This window comes from Acinonyx jubatus, chromosome E4 (assembly GCF_027475565.1).
Source record: "Acinonyx jubatus isolate Ajub_Pintada_27869175 chromosome E4, VMU_Ajub_asm_v1.0, whole genome shotgun sequence".
Classification (NCBI taxonomy): Eukaryota; Metazoa; Chordata; class Mammalia; order Carnivora; family Felidae; genus Acinonyx; species Acinonyx jubatus.
The window spans coordinates 21,354,934-21,376,038 of record NC_069395.1 but is presented as its reverse complement, the minus strand read 5'-3'; the positions used below and the strand labels follow the sequence as shown (position 1 = coordinate 21,376,038).

The following is a 21,105-nucleotide window of genomic DNA, read 5'->3' as shown; positions in this document are numbered from 1 at the left end:
AACATTTTAAAGAAAGAAAGAAAGAAAGAAAGAAAGAAAGAAAGAAAGAAAGAAAGAAAGAAAGAAGAAAGAAGAAAGAAAGAAACTTGGAGTCACAGTTCAAAATGAATTGGAAGGGAAAGGACATGAAATCAAGGAGTATTTCATCAGGACCATGCATTCATTAGTTTCCTCTCGGTAGAATTAAAAAGCCCTCCACTGAAGTTGGACGAGATCCACACATTCACAGGTATTTGGTAGAAGTAAAACCCAAGACACAGACAACTGCAAGGATGAGTATGTTATATATTCAGGATTTTCCCTGATGCAGTGCTTTCACCTTCCATATCACTTCCAAGCCCTCCTGTTAATTCACTGCCCTTGAACACTTGTTCACAGTGGACTCCCTCCCCATGTGCCCTCCTTTGCTCAGCACCCCTAGTTTTCCCCTTGCAGTGAAGAATATCTTTTATTTCCTATCCTTTAATTCTCTCTGCCTACTATAATTTCTAAATGATAAACTGTTTTTGCAGGAATTTCTATGCTAAAGGAGAGGAGATATGGAAAAGCCATATGTCACGGTCAGAGGCTGCCTCTCTTCCCGCACATATAAGTAGTTAGCAATAGCTTTTTTAAGAGAATGCACTGATTCTGGTATTTTTTTTTAAAGAGAGGAAAATTGAGGGTTAAGGAGAGAGGATAAAATGAAAGCAGGAGAGAAGCAATCTCTGTGCAATGCAGACTTGGAAAAGATGAACAAGTCAAAAACACAAGGACCTTGAATCTGATGTGGGGTTTATCTGTGTGTGTGTACTGGGGACAGAACCAGGTCAGAATGTCCTGCTGGGTTTTATCTGTCCTGGAATGGAATTACCCTGAGTAAAACTAAAAACATTTACTGTGGGGTAGAGGATAGCAATGGTTGGAGAACCCTCAGCTTTGACCCTTAATTAAGCCAAGCTAATTACATTAATAAAAGATTATCCAAAGCTAACCCCGTCAAAAGCATTCAAATTGCTCTGCACTTCTGGCTGCAATTATACTGGCAAAAGCTAAAAAGAGGAGAGTATCCCAAATCATGTGACATTAAAGCTCTGAGGGAAGGCAAAACTTCAAACTCACGGAGTGGGGAGTAGATCCAAGAGTGGGGAGGATTTAGCATCTTTGATACTGCACAAAGGTGCATCCTTGACTTAATTTAAATCGAATCCAAGTGCTCAGAGTCAGTTAAGTGGGGTGAAATATAAAGCCTTTTCAATGTTACCTAAAACTTTTGGATGAAAATTCAATGAGGAGGTGATTTCTTTATAGCAGTATCATATATATGAAAAATGAAAGTTAAAAAGAATGCTTGAGAATGGGATTATGACCTGGGCGTGGTCATGCATTGGGCTCTGCAGTGAGCATGGAGCCTGCTTAAGATTCCCTCTCCCTCTGAGCATCGTCCCCACTCTCACAAGCTCTCTCTCTCTCTCTCTCTCTAAATAAAAAAAATTAAAAAAAAACCAAGACCTATTTATTGGAATTAAAGCATGGTAAGATTAACATAACCGTAATCAATTTGGTCCCTTTTACTCATTCATAAATAAGACCTACCACCATTCTAGGTAACAAAGATACTGCCATGAACAATGCATAGACAGGGTTTCTGTCTTATAGAGTTTATATTCTAATAAGGGAGATGAAGGAAAAAGAAGTAAAGACGTGACTATAAATATACAACTATATAAACCTTGTAAGTGCCAAATAGAAAGAAAAGTGACTAAGATAGAGAAGAATTAGAAGGTAAGCTTAAATAAAATGGTTAGAGGAGGCATCTCTAAGGTGATATTAAATTTGAGACCTGAGAATAAGATACTGTGTCTGCAAAGGGTGGAGACAAGCTTTTCCTCCTGCAAAGACCAGCAGCACATAGGCCCCAAGGAAGGAAAGAGCTAGACGTGTTCAAAGCTCTAAGAGAAGACAAGTGTGAGCAGAGCATGGTGGACAGAGAGGGGCAAAGGATGAGGCTGGAGAAAGAGGCAGGGCTCAGACTATGAGGACCTTCTGAGCTATGCTGCTGACACAAAGTAGAGAAAAATGAGGACAGGAATGTGTCCAGCGGAGTTGACAACCGCAGTATGATGGGTGACATTAACCAGAGCAGATGCAGTGAAATAGTAAGATTCACAATCAAGCTGGAATGAGTAGGAGAGAAAGCAGGTAAGAGAGACTCATACTTCTCTCTCTCTCTCTCTCTCTCTCTCTCTCTCTCTCTCTCTCTCTCTCTCTCCCAAATTTGGCTGTGAATGGGGAGCAGAGGATGAGAGAATTGCTGGAGGGAATATGGGGACGCAGAAGGTTTTGGGTTTTCTTCCAAATATAGAAAAGACCAGAGCATGTTCTTGTGCTAATAGGATTGGGAATGGTCCAGGGGAGAAGGAAGAGTTGATGAGAAGCATGGATGGGATCCAGAGCATCAGCAAAAGATTGGATATGAGCAGAAACAAGGTAGGAAAAGAGACTGTGTGGATACGGGTCAAGGTGCGAAATTCTCTGCAGAAACTTTGACACTCTCCTCTACCCCCCTCATCTCCACATGACCTCAGAATCTCTGAACTATTCCTTCCAGTTCACTTACTCTTTTCCTCCTGAAAGTCTCTCAATTTAAACTATTGACACATCTTATCCGCTTTAAAATCCTTAAGAATTTCATTGAAATAACCGATCATTTTTCTAAATACCCAAACATTTGCAAATATTGCACTGCCAGTCCAAAGCAGAGGTTATTTTTATACAATTTTTTAAACATTTATTTATTTGTTTATGTATTTATTTATTTATTTATTTATTTTGAGAGAGAGAGAGAGAGAGAGAGCAGGGGAGGGGCAGAGAGAGAGGGAGACACAGAATCCAAACCAGGCTCCAGGCTCTGAGCTGTCAGCACAGAGCCTGATGCAGTGAGCCAAAGTAGGATACTTAACAGACTGAGCCACCCAGGTGCCCCCAAAGCAGAGGTTATTTTTAACAGATAGTCCTGCAATTTTGTTTATATAACATAATGTGGTAAGTGAAACATCTTAGAACAAAAGATAAATTAAAGGTGGTCCCTCCTCCAAAAAGAGGCAAAACCCAGAATCACTACATGCAGTTTTCCATACATTATTCCTCAGTTCTTTTTATTGTATTATCAAGGTTTGCTATTCATGTTTCCATCCATGGCACTTCCACTTTTCAGATCAGTGTGGCATTCAAATCATTTCATGAGCATAATATCCCCAATGCTTTACAAAATGTGTCTCTTCTCTTAAAATGTGTATTTATATATTCCTATACCCCCTTCACTTACTTTCCATTGTTGAATTAAGAAAGAAATAATATGAGATTTAAAATAAATCATATTACCCTGCCTTGTCCAACTGGATAGGTAGGTCATTTTCAAATACAATCACAAATGCTGTTTTAGTATAAAAGAGTTCTTAATTTTTCAAATCCAAATCACTGCTACCATCAGTCAGTTGCCTGATGTGAAAGAACATGTAACTTAGATAAAGCTGGAGCGGCCAGAGCAATCACCACAAATCACCAGTTAGAAGGCTGCTTGCAGCAGTGATACAGGCTGGAAAGTTCTCCCCTCCCTCAAAAAACTCCATGAAGAAGCTGATGTGGTGTTAAAGCTAATAGTTTACAGTGGCTTCATGCCCTCTGTCATCCCACTGGACCACGCAAGTAGGAGATGAGAGGAAATTCATCCTTTATGCTGATGTTACACAATGTCATTTTGTAATTTATAGGTATTGATAAATTTCATTTGATATCAAAATTAATTGATAAGTTTATAATTGAAAGCAGTGTTGAGAAAGTTTTAAATAAAGTTTCAAATGTTTTTAAATTGACCAAAAACCATCTAAACTTTAGAAGCATTTCTAACCTTCTACAGAAAAAAAGAATTTCCTCTATAGTATGAGTTTTAGGTAAGTAATTTTATTTGTTCAACTGGTCCTGTCTCCACTAAGAAACATCTGCCCACAGAAATTATGTCTGGGGGGGGGGGGGGGGGTGCCTGGCTGGCTCAGTCAGTGGAGGGTGAAACTCTTGATATCAGGGTTATGGGTTTGAGCCCCACATTGGGTGTGGAGATTGCTTAAAAATAAACTCTTAAAAAAAATTATGTCTGGGTTCACAAATGCAGGTAGCATGCCAATTTGAATAGACTTTTTCCAAATACCAATTAAACTCAAAATGAAATTCCACTACATCCCCACCAGAATGACTAAAATTAAAACCAAGGTAGCAAATGTTGGTGAAAACGTAGACCAAATGAACTCTCATATTGTTGATGCTAGCATAAATTCGTAAACTGGTAAACAAAAAAAAGAAAAGAAAAGAAAAGAAAAGAAAAGAAAGAAAGAAAGAAAGAAAGAAAGAAACAAACAAACAAACAAACTTGGGAAACTGTAACTAATAACTAAAAAAGCCAGTGATGTGCCTGTAAATGTTTAACAACAGATTCTCAGAGGAGGGTGAGGGGGTCTGATTTGTAGCCTTTGCCTATATCCATGGTGTATAACTCCTCTGATGGCCAGTTTTAAGCATTAATGTGACATCACTGAACAGCAGATTCAGCAGAGATGTGTGAAATAGATTCATGTGAACCGGTACAGACTACTCCATCTTTCCTTTGACCAGAGCTGAATCTTCAGCTTAACCCTGAAAAATTCCTCCTAATTATAATCCCCCCAAAGACGCACATATATGTTCACCAAAAGCTATCTACAAGAATGTTCATAGCAATAAAATTGTTAAAAGCCAGAAACTGGAAACAACCCAAATGTTCACGTATAGGGGGATGAATAAGTTGTGCTGTATGCATACAACAGAATAATATTCAACAAAGAACAGACTGCTGCCATATGCAACCTCACAGGTGAAAATCGAGAACACAGTGTTGATCAAAAGGGCCCGACAGCAAAGAATAACGATTCCCTATATGTAAAGTTTAAAGCCAGACAAGACCAATCTCTGGTGCCAGAAATAAGAATAATGGTTACCTTTGTGGAGTGCTGGCACCTGTGAAGAGGAACAAAGAAGCTTCCTGAGCAGGTGATGGAGACACAGGTGTGTTCATTCTGTCACACTTCCTTGAGCTGTGAACCGAGGACGGTGCCCTTTTCTTCCGAATGCATGTTACACAACAATAAAATAATTCTACTTAGGAAACTTTTCTGACATAGCAACTGTGCAAATTCTTTTTCCTCAGTGGTTTCTCACTATATTATCTTAACTGTGCATCTTTTTTGTTAATTTTTTAATGTTTCTTTATTTTTGAGACAGAGAGAGACAGCACAAGCAGAGGAGGAGCAGGGAGGGAGACACAGAACAGAAGCAGGCTCCAGGGTCTGAGCTGTCAGCACAAAGCCCGACACAGGGTTTGAACACATGAACCAGGAGATCATGACCTGAGCCAAAGTCAGATGCTTACCTGACTGAGCCATCCAGGCGCCCTTAACTGTGCATCTTGGAAAAAGAGCAGGGACTTTAGAAATAGAATGGATTGCAGGTCCTGGCTCTCTGACTTACAAGCTGTGTGAATTGGCACATGTTTCCTCTCTAAGTTTTTTTTTCATTTTTTATACGAAAACCATAGTAATATCTCCTTCATCAGTACATAATGAAGATTAAAAATAATATATTAAATTGCCAATAGAGTGTCTTTTCTACAATCCATAATCCTCAGATGGAGTAATCATTTTTTTAAAGAAAATATACATCGTATTATATTAGTCTCCTGCTTAACCGCCCCCCCCCCCCAATGACTTGGAATAAAATAAAATCCTTAGCATGGTCTGCAAGGCTCGAGATGGCCTGCCCTCTTCTGTGACTTCAGTTCCTACAATATTCAGTCTCACTCCCTGCACTACAACCATACTGCCTGTTTTTAAACACAACTGGCTATTGCCGCAGAGCCTTTGCTCATGCTGATGTCTCTGCTTGGAATCAAACCCCACATCCATGCAGGTTCAATTCTATCTCCAGGCCAGTCTTACATCAAAAATCATCTTCTCAGGAAAAGACCTTCCCTGAAATCTCAATACAGTAGTCTCCTCAGTCAATCTCTATCCTGTTGCTCTGTTTTACTTTCAAAACTACCTTTACTGCTTGTTGAAATTACTTCAATGTATTGTCTTTCTTCCATCATGCAGCCATTCACCTCAACTAAGCCAAAAGAAGAGGGTGATAGTGTTTGTCATGCATTACTTTATCTTCCAGCACTAGGAGAATGCCTGGCAGACAGGGGAAGCTCACTAGCTGGCTGCTGACTGAAAGCGTGGATTACCTGATGACCAAACAATAGATATTCCCCCTGTCTCCATAAAAAGAGTCAGTGTTTCCTTCAAGGATCCTCTCAACACAAATCTGGACTGGAGATGAGGAGAGGACCCCTTGGAACATCCTTGTATCTCAAAAGATACAAGTTTATGAATCCGGAAGTACACTGACTACAATTGCTTCTTGAGCCATTCAGTCTTTATGTGACGATTCTGATTTCCTTCCTACTATAGACCTTTGCTATCAGGGCAAGTTCAAGGGGCACCTAAAAGAAAAATGTGGTATACCACCTTATGGTAAAATGTATTCATCTGACAGTATAAACAGTTTGAAATTGTAATCACTAAAGACATTGAACCTCATACATGGGATTCTGTGTTAAACATGATTTTTGTAACTGCACTACAGCTTTTAGAGAACTGTGCTTAGGGCCCTTTATCCCCCCTGGGATTTCAATGGAGAAATCCTAAAATCCCTGCCTTCAATGTGGCTCTTTTAAAAGCAGCTCTTCTTGCTATCCCTGGGAAAACAGATCTTTAAAATCTTAGTCATTTTTCCAGGTGTAAATTGAGCAATCCTTTCAAGACACCAACAATGCTGTTAATCCCCCACTGTCTCTTGTCTACTACAATTTGTGTTTTCTTCCTTATTATCTAGTCTGGGGCTAAAATAATTAATTAGAATTAAAACCAATCACCAATATGTAAACCAAATCATCAGAGGGAGTTTTTCCAATGTGTCTCTAAACTGAATATTTAGATCTACTCTATTCAAAATCACTTATGTCTGAAATTATTTAAAAACACGTTTGGTTTAACAATCCCCAGAAGTATGAAAATGATATATAATCATTCTACCAAGTTATGAGAGCTGATACAAAAAATTTTGTGTCACCTGATTAATTTGGGAGCCATCAGGAGGATTATCGTTTCAAACAACAATGAATTGTACCTCCAGCTACAATATTTTTTAAAAAACAACTACCTTATTAAATGGGGTTTTAACTTAATCTGACACAAGAGGAATCTGATTCTTAATAGCTAGCATAGATAGAAATGCCCTGGGAGTAGGGCAGGAAAGGGTGCAGAAGAGGGAAATGGAAACACACAACAAATGATCTGGAAGCCTGATAAACTCAGTCTGGTAGGGGGGGTGTCTGCTTGAGAGAGAATTAGTACAGAGGAAGAAAGATGCTGATGCCTTTGATCTCTGAGAAACCCTGGAGAGGCAAGACTTACACAGTTAAGGGTTAAAAAGAGATTAAAAACAAAATGCTTACAGGAGATGGGGTGGCAAAGAGAGCCAGAAATTTTTAGAGAAATAGGAGCCACAAACACAGGAACTACAATCAATCTCTACCTTCTCACACTTCATTCAGAGCTTTCTTCAAATTGCTGAAACCATGTGACTTCATAGCAGTTGGGCCAACATTATGAAATATTTTTTTAAAGTGACTCGCAGAGAATGAAATTTCCCTTCAGTATCATAATTAAATAAATGTTGTTAAAAGGAAACTTTTATAATGAGTTTAGAAATTAGATCATTTCTTTCCTCCAGAGGCAGCCTTATTTTATAGTCCAGATGGCAATGCTGACCCTTATTAACACAAATTAAATTGCACATATCACCTAAATTGTGCCACATAGTTTTATCCAAGAAAAACAATGAATATTAGCAGCCCAGCTTTATACAGAAGTTCCTTCGCTGATGAAAGAAGGACACTCATCAGAAAAGATTAATCTTATCCTCTGACATTGAGATCTGAATCAGCTATATAATTATTACCTAAATATGAGAACATAATTTTTGTATCAAATATGTGTTGGAGAAAACCAAATCAAACTTACTACTCTAATTTCAATTGCTTCGAAGATGACATCACTGATACATTGGATGGTCCAGTACAGTTAAACACTAATTAAATTGAGTGAAGAGAAAATGTTTGAAATGTTTCATTCATGAAATCCAACAAATGAGAGTGCTCTTTATTTAAAGTAATAAAGTTCTCTTTCTTGAAAAGTTTTAAAAACACATTTCAGTTGGATAGTAATCATGCTGAAAAATATTCCTTACACAGTCAAGAGTGAGAAGCTCTATAGAACGAACATCATAAGACACCTACACAATGAGTAACATGAAATTCTGACAAAGTCAAACAAGATGCAGAGAAAAGCAATGATACCTAGCGTGAATACAGTAATATCCCTAAGTGCACGAAGCACTGACTGAGTACAAGAAGAAATTCACATTAGGCACCTGTTATTTTATAGCAATGGTCCCATGATTAACTTAACGATGGGTGTAAATTGTAATAACTTTTCCATCATGTAAGACGCACTCAGAATATCAGAAGAATCAAACTCCAGATTTGACTAATTTGGAGTATGACAACCAAAATACTACCCAGAGAGGCTGTGGATGTACTGGTTAGGGATGTGGACTCTATGGGTGAACTCACAGATTTCCATTCCACTTCTGTTGGCATTGGCCTTGCCCAAGCGACCTGACCTCTGGGGGCATCAGTGTCTTCACTCAAACACAGGGATAATACTATTGGCAGCAGCACTAATCTTATATACAGATATAAGATTAGTATATATCTTATACTAATAGATATTAGTATTCTATCTTTTCGCCATTCGTTTTCTGATTTTACCACAATACACAATACAGAGCCAGGTTCTCGACTTTGCAAGACCAGAAAAGGGTCTTTGTCAATCTACCTGGAGTCCACCAGGTTCTCAATAATAACTTTATAATAACTAAAACTGCAAGAGATTGTAACTAGGAATGCCAATCCTTAAAAATAATCCCCTGAGGTAAACATTATTATACTTGTGTGTCATGAGAGAAAACTGAGGTTTTGAAGTTTAATGCTCCCAAGATAACAAAGCAACTCAATGGCAGAGCTGCTCTTTAAATCTAGCCTGTAACACTCCAATACCACTCTGCAATAGTAGTTCCTATAAATGTTTTTATTCTGCAATAAAGATGTATAAGGGCACCCATATTTTTATAATCTAGCACGGTGTTTCACAAAGTGTGATCTGAGAACTCCTGGGGGTCCTCAAGACCTTTGCAGGGAGACCGTGAGGTCAAAACTATTTTCATAATAATACGAAAACATTATTTGCCTTTTTATTCTCATTCTCTCATGAGCATACAGTGAAGTTTTCCAGAGGCTATATGACCTGTGATGTCACAACAGATTGAATGCAGAAGCAGATAGAAGAATCCAGCTGTCTTTCTATTAAGCTAGACATTAGAGAAACTTGCAAAAATATAAAGCAATGCCAGACTTCTTGCTTAAGTTCTTTATTTTTAGTTTTAGAAAATAAGATTATCCTTCATTAAAATGTTATTTCTGTTACCATGTAAAGAGTTTGTTATTTTTAAATAATCAATACATCTTTCAAAAATTTCTTCAGTTTTAAGTTTGAATATACAAAAAATCTCTAGACATAACACATAGACAAAAGTGCATTGGGGCCTCAATTTTTAAGAGTCTAAAGGGATCCTAACAACAAAAAGTTTGAGAACCTTGAAGAACACTCATAGTATTTATGACATTGTCAGCACAAAAGCATAGGTTAGAAAATGAGATTATACAAGGAGCAGTTTTCAATGAGCAGCTAATTTAGCTAGACAGTTATCTGGGCACCCTGAAACTGAATGTCCTTTTTATCACTGCCTCCACCCAAACCGAGGGCATTTTTCCATGATGACAGAACTTCCAAGAGATTATTGCCAGGTGATATTCTGTGGTTTTTAAAAATTGTATGGGAGTAGAATGGAATATGAATTAGGAAGTGAGAAGTTGAATGTTTCCATCATGAGATTTTATTGTGTGTGTTTTAACAGGACTTCAAATTTTAAAAGATTATCAAGGAATTCCTTCAACACAATATACTTAAAGAGGGTGAAGAGCTTAGCTTGCCACGAACTGTGATGAGCCTTTAATTTAAAAAAAGGTATACACGTATGTGACTTACAAAAATGTAACCATAATGAAATTGTATATAATTGCTCTTATATTACATCACAGCATGTGTTATATACTATGAGATAGATATAGATAATAAAATAAAAACAGGTGACAGAAGAAATTAGGAGGTTCACCTGATCAGTGTGACAACTTCCTTGATGTGTGGGTAGCTAGCTAAATGTTCACAACACAAACTTCTATCCCTACCCAGAACATGCGTATATTTAGATGGTGTTTGTCCCCTCCAGTTTATCAGCAAACTAACCATAGAAGATTTTTAGACCAAATTTTTTTTCAATTTGTACTATGTGTACTTTGGGGCTTTTTAAAATCTTTTCTGCCTTATTTACCCTATGTAGAGAATAGTAGAGCATAGAAAGAAATAATTCTCACGTACTTAGACCAGTGCTAATGGTTAAGAAGTGTAAAACCAAAGCCTTCAAGAATGACAATGATGATGACTCATCCATCAAGATGAAAATGTATTAACAAAAAAATTCAAATTTGCTAAACAAAGTCTGGCACATCCATACATAACCTACATCATAATAGAGGGGTGGGAAGAATACAGTAGTAAAAATACTTGCCCCTTTAATAAAACAGGGTCAAAATACTTTACACCAGGCATTTTGACTCCAAAATTTCTTAGATCCACTATTTGACATAAACTATTTCAAGTAAGTATAAAAGAGCAAAATATACCAAAGGAAGATTGTAAAAAGGAAACACGTGCCCAACAAAAGGCCACAGCCTACTTCTCAAACACAAAGAAAATACCATCAAATGCTGTTGAGTCTTCCACAAATATAAAGTCATTTTCTTAAAGCAGGTGGTGGTGTGGAAGAAAGAGATTTGACTTTAATGTTATTAGAGTTAGCAAGCATGAACTCAAGATTATTTTTCTCTTTGATTTACATAAAGGTCAACTCCTGACTGAAAAATTTGAGTTGCAGGTGGGATATTTAGTTTCCTAGATGACCTCTAATGGTCACCCAAGACACACATTGGCATGTGAAATTAGAGTTATTTATATTATGAAGTGCAAAATGATCAAATAAGAAGGATCCTGAAAATGTCCTTTAAAGGTATCAGAAATTTTCAGCTGATAAAATAAATTGAAAGTATATAAAAACATTTAAAATGCATACCATTAATCCTGAAATTCTACCTTTACGAATGTATCCTAAAGACAGAATTTGACAAGGCCTCAAAAATGTTATGAATAGGGAAGTTTATTTCAGGTTTCCTTAACAAGAGACTGTAATGGTCAGCAGCATCAACTAGGTAGACAGATTATGGTATATCCATATACTGAAATACTAATGCAACCATCAAGAATGATAATGATCACATATTCCTTGAAAAGAAATGTGTTAGCAAAATAATATTTAATTAAAAAGCAAGTTAAAATCAGGGCAAAATAGCATAATGCTCAATACCATCTTGGCTCAAAAATTATGTGTGTGTTTATCTGGAAGGTATGTAATAAATAACCAGAGGATTAAAGGTTAATATTTGATTGGAGAAATTATAGCTTTCTTAGACAAATTAATTTTCTACTTTGTTCTATAATAAATATTGTTTTGTAATAATGAATATATTTCTCTGAAAATTAATATACATAGAACAATATTAATCCATGAGATTATAGCCAATCTCACACAAAAGTTAATAAAGAAGCATTTTCCCTGATCCAACCATTCATATCTATGACAGACTTTGCAAATATCCTCAGGACAATCTTCCTGACTGACTGACCGACTGACTGACATGTTTTTTCTTTCCCTCTAAGGAGTTGAAAGATAATCCAGTATCCTGTGCACACTTTTTTCTTAGAGTTTTATTTTTCAAACCACACCTTAATTTATAAAACAAGAAAACATGCTATAGATTTATTTTTATTCTTGAAAGAATAAAGAGTTTTTATTTAGGTGACTTTATAATAGGGTAATACCTCTAAAGTTAAATATATAAAAATAATCGACCATTCTCTCCCATCACTGACAACTTACTTAAAGCATGTGTTTTATCTTTTATGTACTGTTGAAAAGAATGATTTCTTCAAGGCTCCTGAGAACAACCACCAGTAGAAACGTCTGAACAAAGAGCAGACTTTCTTAAGATCACATGTGTCTGGATGCAGAAATACTTGCTACACCTGGCTGATTACAAGTAATCTGAGCAAATAACAGATAATCAAGATCAACTTCTCTCTAAACAGACCAGCAGATACCCGGAAAGTTAGTAAATTTGACTCATGACTTAACAGGCTATGTTTATCCAATTGTCCATAACAATAATGTTAACAGAGTATTTATAACATTTAATGACAGAACAACAAAACAGTTATCATTAGGGTAAATTCTCATCCTCGTGAATAATTTTTTTTCTATTGTATTTTGACCAGTTGTACTGATCCAGCAGGAGTTGAAATTTAAAACCAAGTAATTTGATTTCTTTGTTAACAGGACCCAAGCTAATATGGATCATTGAAATTAGATGTTTTTTTCTTAAATCCAACTTCCTCCTCCACTGACCCTCTTTATCAAAACAGCCAGTAAGCCAAACTGCAGAATAACCTAAGCTTGCCTTCTGTTTTGGGTTGAAACGCTTAATTAGAGTGCCCTAAATACAGACCCAGAAGAAAAGAATCTGTACCATCCCAAAACTGCCCTTAAGCTAACAGCTAAATTATTCAGAATCAGCTATATTCATCAGAAGATGAAAACTACAACACTTTAACTGAAAAACTTCAAACCAGAGCCGTCCAACTTGCACAAAAACCATTGTTAGACCTAGAATAAAGTGAAACTAGAAGAAACACCACTCAGTTTCATCTAGTTTGTCTGGCAAAGTGAGTTGACTCCATAAACTTCAGCCTGACTTTCCTTACATACTTCCTCATCTGGATACATTAGCCCAAAGTTGTAGGAAGAAAATATGGCTAACTCACAGCACATATATCTGACACAATATCTTTAATCATATTTGTTTTCAGAATTCTGCCTGCCTACGATATGCCTTTTGAATTACAAATTACATAGGGTGAGGGTAAGCACGGAAAAATGGGTATCATGTAAGCTTGAAGAAAATTTTATTTGACAATTTCCATCTGGCACATTGCACTTGACAGGGACAATCCTCATTCTCTTGTATGATGTGACGCATCCTGACTGGTATAATCCAGGCAGAGCATCTCAAAGAAGCACTCTGCCAAGAATACCCCATGGGAAGTAACGTTTTTCATGGGTAATAAATGTATTACAAATAAATGCTATATTTTACGTTCCTTGACATGATATGGCCTAGAGCTATTACACACAAAGCATTTTTGTCAAATTGCTTTATTTTTGTCATTTGGCTAGTGAGTAATTATGCATAAGGAAATATTCTAATATCATAGGTATATGTGTGAAATAAATAGATCATGTAGCTCAGGCTGGATGTGGAATGGGAGGAGGAAAAATTATTAGAAAAATAATGTATGGTAATAATATTGTATAATTCTGTTTTTAAAGTGTATTTATTTATTTTGAGAGAGAGAGAGAGAGATTGAGAGAGAGCTCACGCAAGCGGCGAGGGGCAGGAAGAGAAGGAGAGAGAGGATCCTAAGGAGACTCCTGCTGTCAGCACAGAGTCTAACACTGGGCTCAAACTCAGGAACCATGAAATCATGACCTAAGCCAAAATCAAGATTCAGATGCTTAACTGACTGAGCCACCCAGGCACCCCTAATTCTTTTTAACTCTTAAGAGACATTTTATAAATATCTCCAATAATTGGCATCAAATTAACCAAATTGCATATCTCCACAACTCAAATTCACCGAGTAAATATTCAGCTTTTCAGTGTATCCATTGTTTTAGTTATGTATTACTGTGTAACACATTACCCCAAAATGTTAGGGCTTAAAACAGCATTTACTAGTATCTCACAGTTTCTCTAGACCAAGAACACAGGCATGTCTTAGGGAAGTACACTGCACATCACTCAAGGAAGACTTCAGTCATCCCAAGACCTAATCAGAAAGATTCACTTCCCAGCACACTTACGTGGTTTCAGGATTCAGATCTCAGCAGGTTGTTGGACTCAGGCATCGAGTCTCATGAGCTGGACATTTCCCTCAGTTCCTTGCCACGTAGGCGTCTCCACAGAGCAGCTCACAATATGGCAGTAGCAAGAGAGAGTTCAAGAAAGAGAATGCTAGCAATCCAAACCCAGAAGTGATAGTCCATCCATTTATCCATGTTCTGTTTATTAGAAGCAAGTCATTAGGTCTAGCTCACACTCAAAGGGATTACACAAAAGTGTGAATACCAGGAGGTAGAGTTCATTGGAAGGCACGTCAGAATCTGCCTACCAGTTTCACTCGACACTTTTGTTATAAAAAGGAATAGGCTGAATAATACTTGTATCCCTGTAATTAACACATATTAAATCATGACTCCCTGTTAGTCACGATGAAAAAGAAAGTGATTTGTTTTACAATAAAGCCAACCGACACAATTAGCAAAGAGTCTAAACTTCAGCCAAAGGAGAAAGAAAAGTTAGTTGATAATATAAAATAGACGTCAGTTTTGCAGGATCATTCTTTCTGGTTCTTTACTTCAGTCGTCTGTATCGCTTTCTTCCTTTCCCTGGCAAGATGATGTCAAAATTAACATTTAGTGCTGAGAGAATTGGTGACCTTTCAGCATTTAACGGTTCTCAGCCACATGCTCTCTTTTGAGATGGGCAATACCAGCATCAAAAGTTCATACTGACAAGCAGGCACCTGTTGGGATGAGCACTGGGTGTTGTATGGAAACCAATTTGACACCAAATTATATTTAATAAAAAATAAATAAGTAAATAAATAAATAAAGCTAATAGAGCAGGAATTTCCTCTAGTTATTTAATAAACATACAGTGAAGTAATATATCAATAACACTAATATGTCCATATAATAACTAATTCATATTGACTCCTTACTATCTGTCAAGCACTGTTCTAAGAAAGTACTTAGCTACTTAATACATTCATTTACATATGTACTTATTAATGTATAGATATCTACACGTAAACTCAAGAAATCCCTATTAATTGATAAGTATTAATATTACCGATATGTATGTATCAGTAATATATTATATTATATATATATATATGTATAGTGCAATTAGATGAAAATTGCTCAACTTTTTCAAAGCGTAGAACTTCTGCCAGTCCCCTTCAATCAGCACTGATACCCACTAAGTAATAAAAGATGTCAAGACAATTACATACTAAATATAAAGTCACTCTGCTTACTTTGTACTCAACTAGACTGGTTTACACACATTTTGAATTTGCTTCTTTGAATTGAATAAAATAACATGCTTGGAGAGTTGATTACTTTATTTCTGCTGAAGGAAAGTATCTTTAAATTCCTAGAATTGCTTTTTTAACCCTGAGGTTATTTGTTTTTGCTCTTCTAACAATACATAGACACATTTTGTTAGAATGTTTGAATGCTTTTTCATTTACTTTTTCTGGTACAAAATTTATATTGATACTATGTAAAATATACCCTGATATGTATGTAATATTTTTTAAACTAAAAAAAGTAAAGTAAAATAAATGCTATTATATCATCAGCTCTAAATGTTCATTGAATGCTTACTACATTTAAGGTGCTCTACTAATGCTAATGTGCTTTAAATTTTTCCACTTTTATAAGTTCCGCATTTGTTAGAAACATCAATACAAATAAATTCATGTGTTAATACTTTAAATAGCAGCAATATAAGAAAAACAAAAGTCAGCCTCTTATACATTATTGAGACTTCTAATAGGTAAGCTCAAAAAGGCATATCTTACCACTTGCCTTAAAGACTAGCTAGTTAGTGAGTTGTTAGGCAATCCCAGAATCACTTTTTCTCCCATATTCATAAATGGTTATATTGTGTATACATTTCTTTTCTTCATAAAGGGAGCCATTTTACTCTGAACACCATCTATGTTTATACAGAAGATAATTTCTACCACCACTTCCTTTGCAAAAATAAATATACAGTAAGCCTTGGTTTGCAAGCATGATTCGTTCTGGAAACATGCTTGTCATCCAAAGCACTTGTATATCAAAGCAAATTTCCCCATAAGAAGTAATGGAAACTCAGATGATTCGTTCCACAACCCAAAAATATTCATATAAAAATAATTACAATACTGTAATATAATACAAAATAAAGAAATACAAAAGAACAAAATGTAAAGAAAAATAAACAAATTAACCTACACTTACCTTTGTAAACCTTCGTGGCTGGTGTAAGAGAGACAGGAGAGAAGGGGGCTATTGTGTAGGACGACTTTCACTACACTAACAGAATCACTGCTATTTATTGCTCAACGGAATCTTTTGCTGTATGGATGCCATTGTATATGCTTACATGGATGTTGACGATAGTATGGTATTAATAAATTCTTTTCATATACTAGTAATGTAACTGGCAATAAGGCAGCAGAGGAAAGGATCTATATCTGCAGGCAGTCTGACCTAGAATGAAGCAAAGCATTCATAAGGTTCCTCTGTATAGAAAAGCAAAGGACCGTCCATAGATGCTTTCAAATGACAAAAAACACACTAGTGCCAGTTGTGGCATCTTCCAACATTCTGAAAAATCACTGATTCTGCCAAACACCATGGCCTGAGACCAAGCATCTGAGCATGGGAGAGGATAACCCACACTCCTGCAGTGCACAAGGGAGAGAAAGAGAGAAACCATTGGCTCAGTTGTGATCATATGACATTCGGCATCACATGCTACTCGTATTGCAAGACATCATTCATTTATCAAGTTAAAACTTATTAGAAATGTTTGCTCATCTTGCAGAACACTTGCAGAACAAGTTACTCACAATCCAGGATTTTACTGTATAGACTCCCATAAGATGACTTTTTAGATCTGATCTAAATGAAGTTCATTATTTTTTTTTTAATTTAAATCAGAAAAACATGGTGAACAGGAGGCAGGAGAGAGAAAGAATGTAGAGATAAGGGGGAAAATGTATTTTTCATCCAAGAAAGGTTTTGGTGCCAAATGACCCCTAAGCAAGTAGACCAATGCCAGATAAAACTGAGGTTCAAGGAGGTTAGGGATTTCCTGAAGTCAACCAACTAATCAAGAACAAAGCGAGGACTAGAATCCAAACCTCTTGGCAGCCAATCTGTTAGGGTAGGTTTCACTGTACATAGTTTCCAAGATAGTTCATTGGCATAAAATTAGAGTCCATGATGCTTTCTCAGATTTAAAGAAAAGGATCTAAAAGAAAACAACACAAAGTATACAGCAAAAGTCCTTTGTCCGGTGCTATTATACCCAATAGCTATGTTAAAAAGATATCAATATTCAGTAAACATATGAATTTTGGTTTGGCATCTTCAAAGTGGAGTGAGAATATATTACTTATTTAGCGAACACGTATACCGTGTTTCTCATATGTCGGCACTGTTCTAAGTGCGTTTCAGACAGTAACTCTTTTAGCCCTTGTCTGACAGAGCATTCAGCTGGTCTTTGTCCCTGGTTCTTGGGAAACAGCTGCCAAATCCTGGGAATTATCCCCAGTGAGAGGCATGTCCTTATTATTTATGGTTTTAATGTATAGGTATATATATCACTATATTCAATATTCCCATTTTCAGGTTACATGAATAATAAATTCCTATTTAGTGAGGGGATAATCCTAGTTTTTTTCCTGTTCTTCTCAATGAAACATTTGGAGATACAGTTTAGCAGATGTGCCCGCTTATATGATGTTGAAGAATGTCCATGTTAAAGGACAAAACAGAAAAGAACATTTCAGAGAATGAAGAGAAATGATTCTTTAGAGAAATCAAAGATGTTAGTAGGGAATGTAGAATTAAGAAAAGAAATAGCTTTCTAAGACCTTCTGGTGAATTTCACTGAAGAAATATTTCACTTCAACATAGTATCTGCTAAAATGAATTAGAGAAAAGGGACTCTGCCAGCCTGCACGACCAAGCCCTGACTCATCTCAGCTCCTAAACTGCATGGAGGTGTATGGCTAATTAGACAAAAGTGACTCCAAAATTCATATGGAAGTACAAAGGATCTAGAATAGCCAAAACATTTTTGAAAAAAAAAACACTGGAGGACTTAGACTACCTGATTTCAAACTTACTATAAAGCTACAGTAATCAAGACAGTGCAATATATATAGATCAATGGGACAGAATAGAAAATCCAGAAATAAACCCTCATATTTATGGTCAATTAATTTTCAACACAGGTGTCAAGGCAATTCAAGAGGAGAAAGAATAACATTTTCAACAAATGGTGCTGGGACACCTGGATACTCATATACAAAAAATACTCATATACAAAAAAGTACTCATATACTCATATACAAAAAAAATAAACGTAGACCTTAACCTCACACGATGCACAAAAATCACCCTCGACGGACTGTAGACCAAAGTATAAGAGCTAAAACTATAAAATTTCCAGAAGAAAACATAACACAAAATCTTTTTGACCTTGAGTTAGGCAAAGATGTCTTGGAAATGACACAAAACATAAAACCCAGAGAAGAAAAAGTTGATAAATTCAACTTCATCAAAATGAAAAACTCTTGCACTTCCAAAGATACAACTTTTTAAAAAGAAAAAGAAAAAAAAAGATATAATTAAAAAAATAAAATATTAACACAGACTGGGAGAACCCTTCCAATGGTTGAATTATATAGATTTTTTAGTATATATTACTGAACAATACCATTAAAAAAAAATCCTCAAACCAGGGCTTCTGAACACTCAGAGGTACAGGGTTAAACATAGTGTTACACTGAAACATTCATCTTACTCACCAATAATTTCAAACATTATTGTTAAACATTATTGTTTCATGAAAACAAACATATATGCTATAGAAATTGGTAATAAATGAAAACAACCCAAATGCAAACAGAGGATATTTATTCAGAGCTTGTTATAACAAGGAAGCCAGCACCCATCACTTGGGTTTGGTAGAAACCCAAAAGCAGGCACGGATGTGGGAAAGCTTTGTCGTGGAAAAAGGGAAGACTTCGGGTATGCTCTGGTTGGAGGTTGTTGCTGTGGTAAAGCAACTAATTAAAAGCAAGTGGGTCATCTTATGTGATTGGTTGGTAGAGTGTATCTGGCTTTATCTGGCTGGTCCTGAGTTGGAAGTAGAGGCAAAAACAGGGAACTTGACAGTTACTCAGTCCTCACCATTCTGAGCTGTCTGTTGCACAGGTTGTGGTTTGGTTTCCACAACTGGTTGCTAAAGATATTGTGGTTTGGCATTCAGGTTTCCTACAGGGGTCAGAGTTCTATTGTCATATATGCTTTAGCCACTGTCTGTTTCTATAGCCAGTCTCTCAAGAGTAAAATGCAAAATCTGACTAGCAAAAGACAAACATTGCATTAGGTCGGATGAACCATACTTTGCCCCTTCGTTCTTCCTCTCTTAAAAGCCCCCTCCCACTTCATGCAAATAGACCTCCAGCAATTAGCTCTACTAGTTTTTCACATCATCTAAAATTGTCTTAAATCTAAGCTGATGTGACCACTTTCCCCAAATTTGACATGTATCCTTGATGAGGGGGACAAGAGCTTATCTTTAGAGAAAGCTCTCTTCATGCCTGTGGTCTCTTACATTTCCTCCCTCTACACAACCCCCTGAGAATAATGGTGGGGGTCACATTTGTATTTTGTGATTGCTTTATATGATTCTGCATATCATTTGGTTGTTATTCATAATAATTGGAATAAGAAGAGTTACCAGCAACTTTGTAAGTGTTAATTTAATCCCATTTTATGAGATTATCATTATTATGCCACTTTGAAAATAGGGAAAGTGAGAGGCGCCTGGGTGGCTCAGTCAGTTAAGCATCTGACTTCAGCTCAGGTTATGATCTCTCAGTTCATGAGTTCAAGCCCTGCATCAGGCTCTGTGCTGACAGCTCAGAGCTCAAAGCCTGGAGCTTACTTTGGATTCTGTGTCTCCTGATCTCTCTGCACCCACCCCTGCTTGTGCTTTCTCTCTCTCTCAAAAATAAATAAGCATTAGAAGAAGAAGAAGAAGAAGAAGAAGAAGAAGAAGAAGAAGAAGAAAAAGAAAGAAAGAAAGAAAGAGAAAGAAAGAAAGAAAGAAAGAAAGAAAGAAAGAAATGTTAAAAGAAAGAAAAGAAAATAGGGAAAGTGAGAAGAAGAAGAAGAAGAAGAAGAAGAAGAAGAAGAAGAAAAAGAAAGAAAGAAAGAAAGAGAAAGAAAGAAAGAAAGAAAGAAAGAAAGAAAGAAAGAAAGAAAGAAAGAAAGAAATGTTAAAAGAAAAGAAAAGAAAATAGGGAAAGTGAGTCTTGGTAAGGTTAAATAATTTATCCAAGGTCACCATTGTCTGACCAATCAGGAATTCAACCCTAAGTTTGTGTGATGGCAGAGACACAACTTTAACTATAATTTTTGCCATTAGAGAAAGCAATGACGCATCTAATTGGAGGTATTTTTTTCTGGATTCAAACACAACAAATATTGCCTCACCCCACTCCTTCAGCATGTTCTGTGAATGCTCTGATCTTCTGGTGCTGTCAGCTCTTTTCTGCCCTTCAAGTCACACCTGGCACATAGTAAACCATGTCTTAGGCAATTTTCCTCAGACTCTGAGGCAAAATTCCTACAAAGTCTTAGAATCTCTGTTAGTAATACTAGTGGCTCCTAGTTTCTCAAACCTTAATAATTTGGAACAAGTATTGATTTCTAAAGATACAGATAAGGTACCGTATCTAATTTTGTTGGATTGGTTATTTGGATTTCTGCATGTGCCACTGAAAG

At 36.4% G+C, this 21,105-nt stretch overlaps 1 protein-coding gene across 1 annotated transcript in view; it reads right to left on the bottom strand.

Annotated features, from left to right (window-relative positions):
* CDC73 (cell division cycle 73) overlaps positions 1-21,105 on the bottom strand; it is a 321,928-nt gene that overhangs the window by 36,248 nt on the left and 264,575 nt on the right. Inside the window, exon 24 of the mRNA XM_027074943.2 lies at positions 14,326-14,910. The gene's annotated coding sequence lies outside the window, so the exon portion shown is untranslated. The remainder of the gene's footprint in view (positions 1-14,325; positions 14,911-21,105) is intronic.